General features: G+C 37.0%; 1 long non-coding RNA gene across 1 annotated transcript; it reads left to right on the forward strand.

The window, feature by feature from the left end:
* The first annotated feature begins 1,085 nt into the window (after nt 1–1,085).
* Nucleotides 1,086–6,897, forward strand: LOC141941834 (uncharacterized). The gene is made up of 3 exons (XR_012628438.1): nt 1,086–1,206; nt 1,539–1,671; nt 6,552–6,897. It is a non-coding gene; the product is annotated as an uncharacterized LOC141941834 (long non-coding RNA).
* The last annotated feature ends 4,798 nt before the right edge of the window (nt 6,898–11,695 follow it).

Below are 11,695 nucleotides of genomic sequence, written 5' to 3' on the forward strand. Positions count from 1 at the left end.
CCCCCTCTCCCCCCCCAAAATGATTTACCCTACAGCCTTTTTACTGCATGCTGCTAACAGGGGATATACTAAACCCCAGAACAAAACTCATCCTCTTCTGTATCTCTTATTGTGTAAATGTAGAGACCGGGAAAACCTGCATCTCTACCTATATAAAAATGCTTTTAAATCTTTCTTTATGGTTTATGCAGAGGTGCTCTAGCTCAGAAGGCCACTGTAAAAAATAAAGGTGTCTTGGTAGAAAATTTTCATTCAGCTGAAACCGGGTGCCTTTTTAATTCAGCTCTGCCAAGGATTCTTTTTTTTGCCAGGTCATGATCAAGTTAGCTAAGGAAGTCCTAGCTGAACAGAGGTGAGCATATCGTTAGCTATCATTTAGCAGGGTGGCTCCAGCTAAATGTGTCCTTGGCTTCCTCCTTCCAAGTCCAGGAGAACAGTTTCTGTTACCTATGTTGCAAGTTTTTAACAATGTTTGGCACATAGTGGAAGCATGTGAAATGAGATGCATTTTAGTTAACTAAGAAATTGATTTCAGTAACTGAAATAAATGTTTGCTAAAAAAAATGAATAAATATTTATTTGCTGGCAGGTATTTTTGGTGTTTGCTAAGAAGGTAGGGAACTTTCTGTCTCATTAACTTTGTGCGTAAGAGGATCATGAATACAATTGCATAAGCCGTGAGTTTCTAACTGAAATGTGAATTCTCTCTGGTATAGATCTCTATCTGAAACATGAGTCAAAAGATAAACTTCATCTTTATCTACTAGAATTCCCCCACCTTTCAATCACACTGGGGAATTGCTGGCCTGCCTATTTTTCACAACAAGGCTTCTGAAATCTGGGATCCATAGGTCTTTGTTCCTAGGTAGAACTAAAATGCATCTGGAGTTGTGTTTGGTAGAGTAAGAGCCTTGAATATGCAGCAGCTTTAGGGATCTACATCTCATGATCTTTGAACTGCAAAATAAAAAATAGATTATCTAGCAATGGACCATGCCAGAAAATATGGGCCAATAGCAGATGAGCTGGATCCCAACTACTTATTTTTTTCATTAGGGGAACTGATATCATCAGAGAAATGAGGAGACCATTACTAACAAAGGCTGTTGGGTGTAAAAGAGAATTTTTATTATGCTTAATGAGAAGCAAAGAAGAATAAAATGACCCATTTAGTCATATGCATAAAGAAGAATGTTGGACTTCAAGGTGGGAACAACCCTGCATTGTTTTATAATGTTTAACATCTGATGAACTGAGAGCCAAAAGCAGCTGGATGGTTGTAGAGAGACTTTATAGACATTAACTCTCATAATACCATGGTATCTGTTGATGATATCAATAACAATGGATTCTAAGATTAAAGTACAGAATGATGTAAATGCGATGTCCCATCCAGACATTATGGAGATACTGTATTGTATATACAATGAAATGAATATAATCACATCTGGATAGTGTTTCATTACACCACAACAACTTTAAACATCTAAGTGCTATGAGGTTACTTTTTCTTTTCTACTTATTTTTTTTTCCTTAAGTGTCTGTCAAACTCTGAATGAAGGTTAAGGAAGTTCCAGCACCTATGTGCTACCTTTGGCATCTGTTCCCTGCCATGGCTTTTGCAGATCCTAAATTGGATAAGGCAAACAGGAGAGAAGACACCTGTCGCAGGTAAGCCATGTTTACCTTTTCCCCCTATCATAATTTCCTAAAAAAAACCCCCCAAAAAATATTCTTTTTCCTTTCTCTGTTATTCTGAAATAATATCTCAAATCCCAGCTAGAGGCATTGAGTTAACTGTAGTCTAAATATCAGGTATGATTTTTCTTTTCAACTCCCTGAAGGTACAGTGAGTTTATTCCTACTCCATGGAATAATTGAGCACCATGGAGTCTGTTGTTTAGTGTATTTTCAAATGCCATCCTCGGAAATTACATCCTTTGCAATTACTGTGTGAAAATACTATGGTATTTCCTGTAAGTGGAGGATTTGTTCCAGTGCCTTTGTGGAAAGTTTCTCTATTCTTGGTAGGAGCTCTAAACTGAATGTTTTTTCACTCCAGAACTGACTGCCTCACAACTGCACAATAAATGTTTCCCTACACCCAAGGAACCATACTACTGAACTGCCTAGATACCTAATGATAATACTTGCTATAAGAGAATGTTTTACTTATCACAACATTTACTGCATTGCTAATGATACTAATGATTTAAAAATCTGGACGTGTTCTGAACATATAGTACAACATATTACAAAACTACTAATTTGAAAACATAAATAGCAGGTTTATGATATGGTAAATCTAATGTCATACTGTTCTCCAGCTAAATCTCACTTATTTATCAAGCAAAACTAAGTGAAAAATGATGTCAGGTATTAGCAAATATGAGCTCTGATAAAATGTTGGTGGCAGAATCAGTCACTATGCCTGTCTTGTTATTTCAGTTGGTCTGAAACATCCTGACAGAAACCTTTTCATTTAGAAATACAAATTCCACAAATACAAAACTTTCTGCAAGCATACATGCATTTTATGCATGTATGAGTCTACACGTTGTCCAAAGAAGGGCAATTAAGCTGGTGGAGGCTATGAAAAACAAATCTTATGAGGAGCAGCTGAGGGAACTGGGGTTGTTTAGCCTGGAGAAAAGGAGGCTGAGGGGAGACCTTATCGCTCTCTACAACTACCTGAAAGGAGGTTGTAGCGAGGCAGGTGTTGGTCTGTTCTTCTAAGTAACAAACAACAGGATGAGAGGAAATGGCCTCAATTTGTGCCAAGGGAGGTTTAGATTGGATATTAGGAATCATTTCTTCACTGAAAAGGTTATCAAGCATTGGAACAGGCTGCTCAGGTGAGTGGTTGAATCACCATCCTTGGAGATATTTCAAAGATGTGTACATGTGGCACTTTTAGGGACATGGTTTAATGGTAGACCTGCTAGCTAGGTTAATGGTTGAACTTGATCTTAAAGGTCTTTTCCATCCTAAACAATTCTATGATTCTATATATATCAGCTTCAATATAATCAGTTTTTAATAAGGAGTATTCTTTCCTTCAGAATGCAGTCTGTGGGGATTCTTCTTTCACGGCAGATAACCACTCTGGCAGTCAGAGCACTCATCCAGGATGTAAGAGAGCTAGGTTTCTTCTTGAACACAGGTTAGACACCTTAGCTCATCAATAATGAAGTTAATAATTTCCTTAATTAGTCATGCTCAAGTTTATTTTGGTAAAAGTTTTATCTCTCTCTTAGTTTCTTTTATTGAAGCTGATTTACTTTATATCAATAAACTAAATATTCATTGGTGTAAATGGAGAATTTACTCTAGTGATTTACTCTGTTACGTAGCAGTTACATCACTCACCAGCAACACAGGAAACCAAAGTTCAAGTCCTTGCTCTGGTTCATGCACATGTGTCAAACTGGTTTTGGACAAAAAGTGTGAGCTGCAATCCTTGAAAGACATGGTAGATCCTAATGCAGACACTGTCAAGTCCATTGATGGTTTGACATCGTATTGTTTTTTATATCCTCAGAATAAGCCCTTGGGCAAAGGACAAAGGGTACGCTATAAACTTCACCTTGCTGAGTCTGCTGTGAGCTGCAGTAGTCTACAGTCCACTTACTGAATGCTGTCTTTCTGAAAGTTAAATTCTTATCACCTACCTCTAGCACCTTCTGCAATGAAACAGGTAGGGTTTTTTTTCCAGCGAGAAATATGAGTAATTAGACCAGTGTAGTGCTCATAGCAATGAACTAACAAAAAGTTTTATATTGAATTCCAACCAGAATTTTCTCCTTTCCTTAAACATAAACAAACAAACCAAAAATGGAGGCATTTCAAAATGTTCAGATTCCATATTTTCAGATAACAGATTTGCATTCCAATCATGACACTGACTTTAGAACTATGTACTTAGTATTTTATTTCAATTTTGATTCTCTAGATTTTAGAATGGAAAACCTGCCTCAGAAAATATGGACTTAGAATAGAAAACACAGGATGTAGGAATGGTAAGACTTACAAACAGGCAAGTTCTACCAGCAACTGGGGCTTCTTGAAAACCATCAGATGTTGCCAGGTTTGTGGTAAATTTACCAGACTTCATCAACTTCATGTGTTCTAAGTGATAAAATTCTGAGTTCATACAAAACAAAAATCTTATGGATTTATGACAAACACTTATAATTTAAGAATTCGCCTGAGGATTTGTTGGATGTTTTCTTACTGAAACTGAATGATGCTCAAACTAAAGGTGTTGGGAGGAAAAAAAAAAAAAAAAAGCTGAAATAATATGGACATTAAACATTATTCATGGTTTTCACAAATAGAACAGTTAAGTTTTACATAGGTCATCCTTTTAAGACTAGGCACAGCAAAACTTTCTTGGTTTGCAGAACTTAAGTAGCTGTATCACTGTGCATGTATCATTATGTTACAGTATCTTTTCAAATATCTCACAGAATCATAGGATCACAGAATCATTCAGGTTGGAAAAGACCCTTGGGATCATTAAGTCCAACCATCAGCCCCACTCTAAAAAGTTCTCCCCTACACCATATTCCCCAACATCTCATCTAAACAACCCTTAAACACATCCAGGGATGGTGACTCCACCACCTCCCTGGGCAGCCTATTCCACTGTCTAACCACTCTTTCTGTGAAAATTTTTTTCCTAATGTCCAGTCTGAACCTCCCCTGTTGCAGTTTAAAGCCATTCCCTCTTGTTCTGTCACTAATTACCTGTGAGAAGAGACCAGCACCAACTTCTCTACAATGTCCTTTCAGGTAGCTTGTAGAGAGCGATGAGGTCTCCCCTCAGCCTTCTCTTCCTCAAACTAAACAGTCCCAGCTCCTTCAATTACTCCTCATAAGATCTGTTCTCCAGGCCCTTCACCAGCTTCGTTGCCCTCCTCTACACTCGCTCCAGCACCTCGATATCTCTCTCGTATTGAGGTGCCCAAAACTGGACACAATACTCAAGGTGTGGCCTCACCAGTGCAGAGTACAGGGGGACTCCATCTAATCTTCCATTTTTCTAATACTGAGATAGACCTTAAGTCTGACAGGCTCTGTTTCTCCTGGCACAGAGGGATGGTATAGAAGTGCCGAGTAAGAGATGAGTGAAAACTTGCTTGTATGTAAGTGAATCCTTATGCAATACATTCCAAGGATAACAAGGTAACATGTTGGGATGCAAAAGTGTATGTGGGAGCTCAGATGTGTTGCAGAAACCCTCTTTTGAAGGAACACCTCTGGCATATTACAGATCCAGAAAGGTCCAAAATCAAGAAGTTGTAGCACACCCTTGTAAAGCACCCTTCAGTTCATGTCTGCTGCAAACTTTTTTTTTCAGGCCTTTTCGAAATTGTAGCGTGCTGGAACAGTTCCTGTTCTATTCTCCCCCTCCCTTGCTGGTCTAGTGCCTATGAGAAGGTGGCAGCACCCAAAACTGTGACTCCAAAAGCCATTTTAGAAATAGAAACTCTGGAAATAAAGGTGAGGCAGAACCAGCCTAGAGAAACTACCAGTATCCCAGGAAACACAGAGAACATAAACGAACAGTATCTTTGTCCAGCAATTATTGGTTTTATTCTTTCACTACATGTTTGGGTGAAATTATGAGCACATCAAATCTAAAATATTTAAGAACATTTGCTTAAAAGAGGATAATACCTATCTGCTATGAATGCAAAATTAAATGGTCACTTTTACTTTTTCTTAAGTAAGTTGCAATATCTGAAAACATGAGTTTGATCAAACATACAAACTGAGAAAATAGCCTTTGCAAACCCCTTTGCTCTTCTTGAAAAAGAATTCAAAGCACTGAAATAATGATGTACTAAGCAATAGAAGTGTCATTATTCTCAACCACTATATCTTGCAGGCTGTAATTTTCAACCTGCTCAGGGACTCTTGATCATGCAAACTAAATTGAACCATTGCATGAACGATTTAAAAAGTATGCATGCTTTTATCCAGTGCTGAGTACTCTAGACGAAACACTCCAAATTAGATCACGTTGCTATCAACATCCTGTCTACCTGCAAAACTCTACATGGGTATTTGCATTCCCAAGTAAAACAGGGATTATACTTGAAAGGGTCTGGGGCAAAAGATGGAAACAAAAGACATTCTGCATTATTTAAAAATTACTGAAATACATATCTGAAAGTAGGTCTCCCTTCCTGGTCAAAAGTGTAGAATATACCAAGTACTACCAGAGGATGTCTGAATGCACAGCAGCTCACTCGCTGAACCAAGTCGCCTCTTACATCTCAGTTAGGTGACAAAATCCATCAAGATAATCTTACTGATAATAATTTTCCTTCATTACAGTTTACACTCACCACATACAATACAGCTAGGAAGAAGGAAAAAAAAAAAAAAAAACCACCATTAAAAAACCCCCATAACCCACATTTGTCAATTACCTGTATTTGGACATAAAGAAACTAAAGCAAGGGTTGGGTGTTTGTTATCTTGTACCTTTTTATCTTCACTGCCTTTGTTTCTGTTTATTAATTCTATTCTGGTTTCACCAGTGCTACTGTACTTAGAAACTGGGAGAACTTCCACATGTTTGTGTTCATGGACTGCCAATGCAACACCTCAGCCTGGGAAGATGCTTCCTTGATGTGGGAGCAAAGCAACAGTAACCGAGTGATGGCAAGTATATTACCAATATAGCTGGTCATAAACAACCACTTAAAGGACAAAAACTTTCATTTAGCAGCAGAAAGTCATCTCTATTAAAGGTCAGAAAAAACACGTCAGAAAAAATGGGAGTACTTCAAAGACCCTGAGTAACACAATCTCCTAAGAAGATGAAACTCTTCAACTTCTTGCAATATTTTTGATGCAAATAAACAGTATTTGGTAATATTTTATAAAGTATAAACCGTTATTGACCATGAATATTTTGTCTATGCAACAATGAGAACTAAACTGAAGCTATATAATTTATGTCTATAAAGGAGAAGGAAGGAGGAAATGCATCCATGTGGGAGCAGGTACTGCACTAACTCATGTAAATGCAGACTGGTGTATATCCCACCAGTATATAGAACAAAACAATGATTGTCTCTGCCTGATACAAATTTTTATTTTCCTTCAATTCCACTGTTGAGCTGAAAAATTAGTTTGCAGAGTTATGGCCAGCAATACTGTATCATACTAGCAAAACATTTTCTTACTACAAAGTTGGCCTCACTTCTGTAAAACAGTTTGGTGATATGTGAGCTTCTTTCAACATCTTTCTAAGTCAGTCTGTTACTCAGTTAAAGGCAATTGCATATGAAATCCAAAGTCCCCAATACTTGTGCACCATCCTGCTTATATATCATCCATGCCACTCTCCAACAATTTATAAATGCATTTATTTGGTGCATTTTTTATTTCAGAATCAAAATCTAAATTAAGTCTCAACAGGTGAAAGACTTATACATTTAGTCTGATACATAATTTGGCACTGGATTTACCTTTTCAGTCCCACATGCCTTCCCAGAAGATGTGATTTAGTCAAAAACAATTACCAACCTTGAGCCAGAGCCAGCATGGGAAGATTCTGTGGTCTGTGGTGGGCAATCAGGAAAGGTATGCTATTTGCATCTAACATCAGTGATTCTGTATTTCTGAAAACAGAAATACACCTGTTGATATGAGGGAAAATCTAGAGATAAAAACAAAACAACTTAAACCACCTTTAGTAGCTAATTAAAACATCTTTAGCTAATGCATTCTTGACTCGTAAACAGAAGTCCTAAGCAAACCTTTTGGCTGGAAAATAACCCCAGTTTGTAAGGAATTTGATCGATAGAGCTACGGAAATTAAACATCCTGCAAAGTAACATGTAGTGGAGCACATCATGGCTTGGAGCGAAAGGTAAACACAACAATGTTTACATGGCCAGAGCACCAATTTATGCCTAAATTCAGCAGAGTATTCCATGAAAAACTAAAACTTCAGATGTTGCTAAATGCATAAGTAACAGAAAATAGTAATTTTTTCCCCTGCTGCTTTTTAGAGAGTAGTTTGCTTCAACACATTTGCATTCTGCTTGGATCTCCCAAGTCAGCCCTAAGGTAACCTGAAGATCATGCCTTCGGGGATTTGGGATGAAGGGAGGAGCAGGCTCCTCTTCTACTTTGTTACCATGGCACCTGGAAAATAATTGGCACACTATCACAAATGGTGGTTTTCAGCAGCTGTGGCATGCCAGGATTATATAGTCTTGGCAGAAATATCAGTTCCCCAACTTAAATTTTCCAGAGGGCTTTACGGTGCATAAGCAATATTGAAATGTGGGTTTAAGGATAAGAGAGAAGTGTCATACTTTCATCTGGAGCGCAAAAGCTATTTCTGACATGTAAGAGAACAGGGAGAGGGTATTCAGACCAATTCTTTTTCCTGAACTAGGATATGCAGTGGTCAGCATTGACATCTTCCATGAGTTCAGTCATTTAAGTGAACACAAAATCTATTACCGGGCCTGCTTTATAAAAGAATATTTTGCTGCTTGTTCTGCAGTTGTTCTTGAGAAACTGTTTTGTGTGAACTCAAAGTGCTTCAGCTTGACCATCTGTGTAGAAATTGTACCAAAAACTTCTCTACCTGGAAGAATCCTGAAACAGTTACTACTTTGATCTAATTTGGGTAATCATCTGAAACTCAGTCATTGACATAAAATTAACATGGGCTTCTTGAAACAGATAAATTTCATTTTAACAAATTTTCACTGTGAAAAATCATGAAAGAATAAGCTCTCTAGTTAAAGCCTGGATAATAACATAATGAAAATAATCGTTCAACTTGTATGTCCATTTTATTCCCCTGTCTTTTAGTTTAGGGTCTGGGGTGGATTTTTTCATTGTAAATTCGTTGGAACTAGGGTCATATTATGTGTGTGCATATTCTGACATTATTCTTGTAGTAACTAAACCTGAATTTTAGTCTTGGCTAGATTTTCAGGAAAACCCATCATCCCCAAACTCTCTGTTAAAGATTTCTGCTTCCCCATTAGAAGAGCAATCAAGACTGTAATAACTACGTAGTCTGAAGAACATCAGCGATTACACTTGAAAATGCAATTTCTTATTTTCCCACCTTTCTGTTCCACTTCTCAAGCTCTCAGCAGAGTGACTGCAGAAGAATGGAATGGAAGTGGGAGGGAATTAATCAACTCTCGTCTGCCTCTATTGTGCCATTTTAATAACAAGTTCACCTTCTGTGTTCCTCTGGGACACAGAGCAAGATGCCAGAGGATCAAGTGAAATAAAGTGGTAGTGGAAGTGCAAAATAAGTTAGAATAAAGCAGACCATGGACAACAGCTGGACTAGACTAAATGAGGGGGAAGTGGAAAGGTGGAATTGGAGGGGAAATAAAACAGTGTTACCTGAGAAAGTGAACAGCAAATTTAAAGGTGAAGCATTTGGGATGGAAAAAACAATCATTAAAAAGGAGAAGACTGTCTTCTCACAGAACAGAAACATAAAATTAAATTAAATCTAAGCAGATGTAGGAGAAAGATTCAACAAACAAGGTTGGGGAGGGAGAATGCAGGAGTAAGAAAAATAACAACAAAAAGAATGGGAATGAAGAATGTCACTGAAGAAATTGAAAGCAAAACAAAAGAAGACAAAGACCAGGAGATGGGAAACAAGGTAGTGTCAAGAAGCAAATGAGAGCATAGACAATGAAGAAGAAGAAATTTCATAGATATTTAAAAAAAGTATGGAATAAATAAAAGATATAAGCACACATATAAAGAATGACCACAAAAGATGATGACCTTGTGCCATGCGAGTATGGCTTAAGTTTGCTCTAACAACGGGTAGTAGTTTTTCCACTGCTAGTATTGCATTTGCTGAATAAAAATATTAATATATTATACTAGGACAAACATATTTCACAGTGAAAAGCTGTGTATCCATAATAGAAACAGACTTGATGTCAAGATAGTCTGAGGAGAGAGGCTCAGATAGGGTTTTTTTTCTATGCTTCCTTGTACTTCCTTATGTAGAAAAGGGACCTATGGCTTTATTCAATTATTATGATACATGCTGAGTAGTACTATGACCTGCAAGTGGTTTGAGTGAAATCAGTGGGACTGCTTGCTGAGCAAGGACTTCATTGCTGCTTTGCCTATGGTCAACAGCAGAATTCCCATTGCTTCCAGTGAAAAAAGATCAGGCAGTAACATAATAGTTGTGAGAAAGAATGACAGAATCGCACATTATGCATAATAAGCACATGCACTGGGATGGGTGCACAGCAACATACTATGCTATATACTAGTTTAAAATATGAACAGCTCTTAGGAATGTTTCCCATTTCCACCACCAAGCGCAGATGAATACCACTACAAAACAAAGGGATATCAAATGAATGTCTTCATTTTCAAAAATATTGCATTGATAAACACCACCTGGACATCGTGTCCAAAAGGTATAAGGAGATCTTTTGCACATCCTATTTATAATCTGTTAGATTAATTAAATTGACTTTCAAAATTATCGTGAGTTTTTATGAAAAACATATTACATAATCAGTAGACTTTGGATGGATAGCAAACACATGCTCCATTTGTTTTAATATAGCATAAATAGATAGAATGGGTACTGAGGATAGGCAGCTGTAATGCGTTTAATTGCATTTTCCTCCATATCTAACTAATAGGCTTCCACCACCTTGAAATTCTTAGATGACCAAACGTACATACAATAATGTATGGACCCTTTTTCACCAAATAAGCAAAATTTTAAAGATGTTTGTAATGTAAGCAATAGTCAAAATGCCAAACTTTTTATGATTTTGACCCTTCTGGACTTTGGGTATCTTCTGTATTATATCGATAAAAAGGAAATAGTCTTTGATTTAATGCCCTTTAAAAAAACCTGGAAATTTTCTCAGAAATGGTGAGAATATTCATTTGATTAATCTGTAACTTTCTCTCCACGTCATTCAATACTTTGAATATCAAGAGAGGAGAGGGATCTTTCCTTTTTTAACTTAAGCACTCTTTTATTATACTTAGGCATCAGCTTCTTAGTATTTCAGAGGCTCATTTCTGAGCAGACAAACTCATGAAAGGCTTGAAGTTTTGACAACGAATTATCAAATTACATTTGTACCCAAAAGATATGTTAAACTTAACTTTCAGAGTACAGCTCTAGGGAACAAAAAACCCCGTTGGTCACTCAAGAAACAAAGCAAATTGATACACAATAGTGAAACCAAGTAGCTCAAATTGCACGATTAAACAATTAAAGGAGACTGCAAAGAGTAGGTAAAGATATGTGTAAGCTTATAATGGTAGTTTTCTAACTATTCAAATGAATTGTCTTTCAGTATCCACAGTATTAAATACTTATGTTTTTAGTTAGCATGACTAGAAAATTGCACAAAAAGGAACATTTAGAACAATGAAGCAAGAGGAGGAAAATGAGAACCAGTAACAAGAATATAAATTCTATTATCATATCACCCATTTCTTTCACAAAATGCCTCCTACCGAACTCCATGCTATTGGAAATCCATCCAAGCTCATGACAAAAAATATAACGCAAGGATCCTCTTTCCAGACAGATCTTTGCTAAATGGGTCTTCTGTATCTATGAATAATTTTATTTTACAGTTGTTTTGCTTGCAATGAGCCAACACACTCTGGAGACATATCCATGAGTGAA

The sequence above is a fragment of the Strix uralensis genome, chromosome 3, assembly GCF_047716275.1.
Source record: "Strix uralensis isolate ZFMK-TIS-50842 chromosome 3, bStrUra1, whole genome shotgun sequence".
Taxonomy (NCBI): domain Eukaryota; kingdom Metazoa; phylum Chordata; class Aves; order Strigiformes; family Strigidae; genus Strix; species Strix uralensis.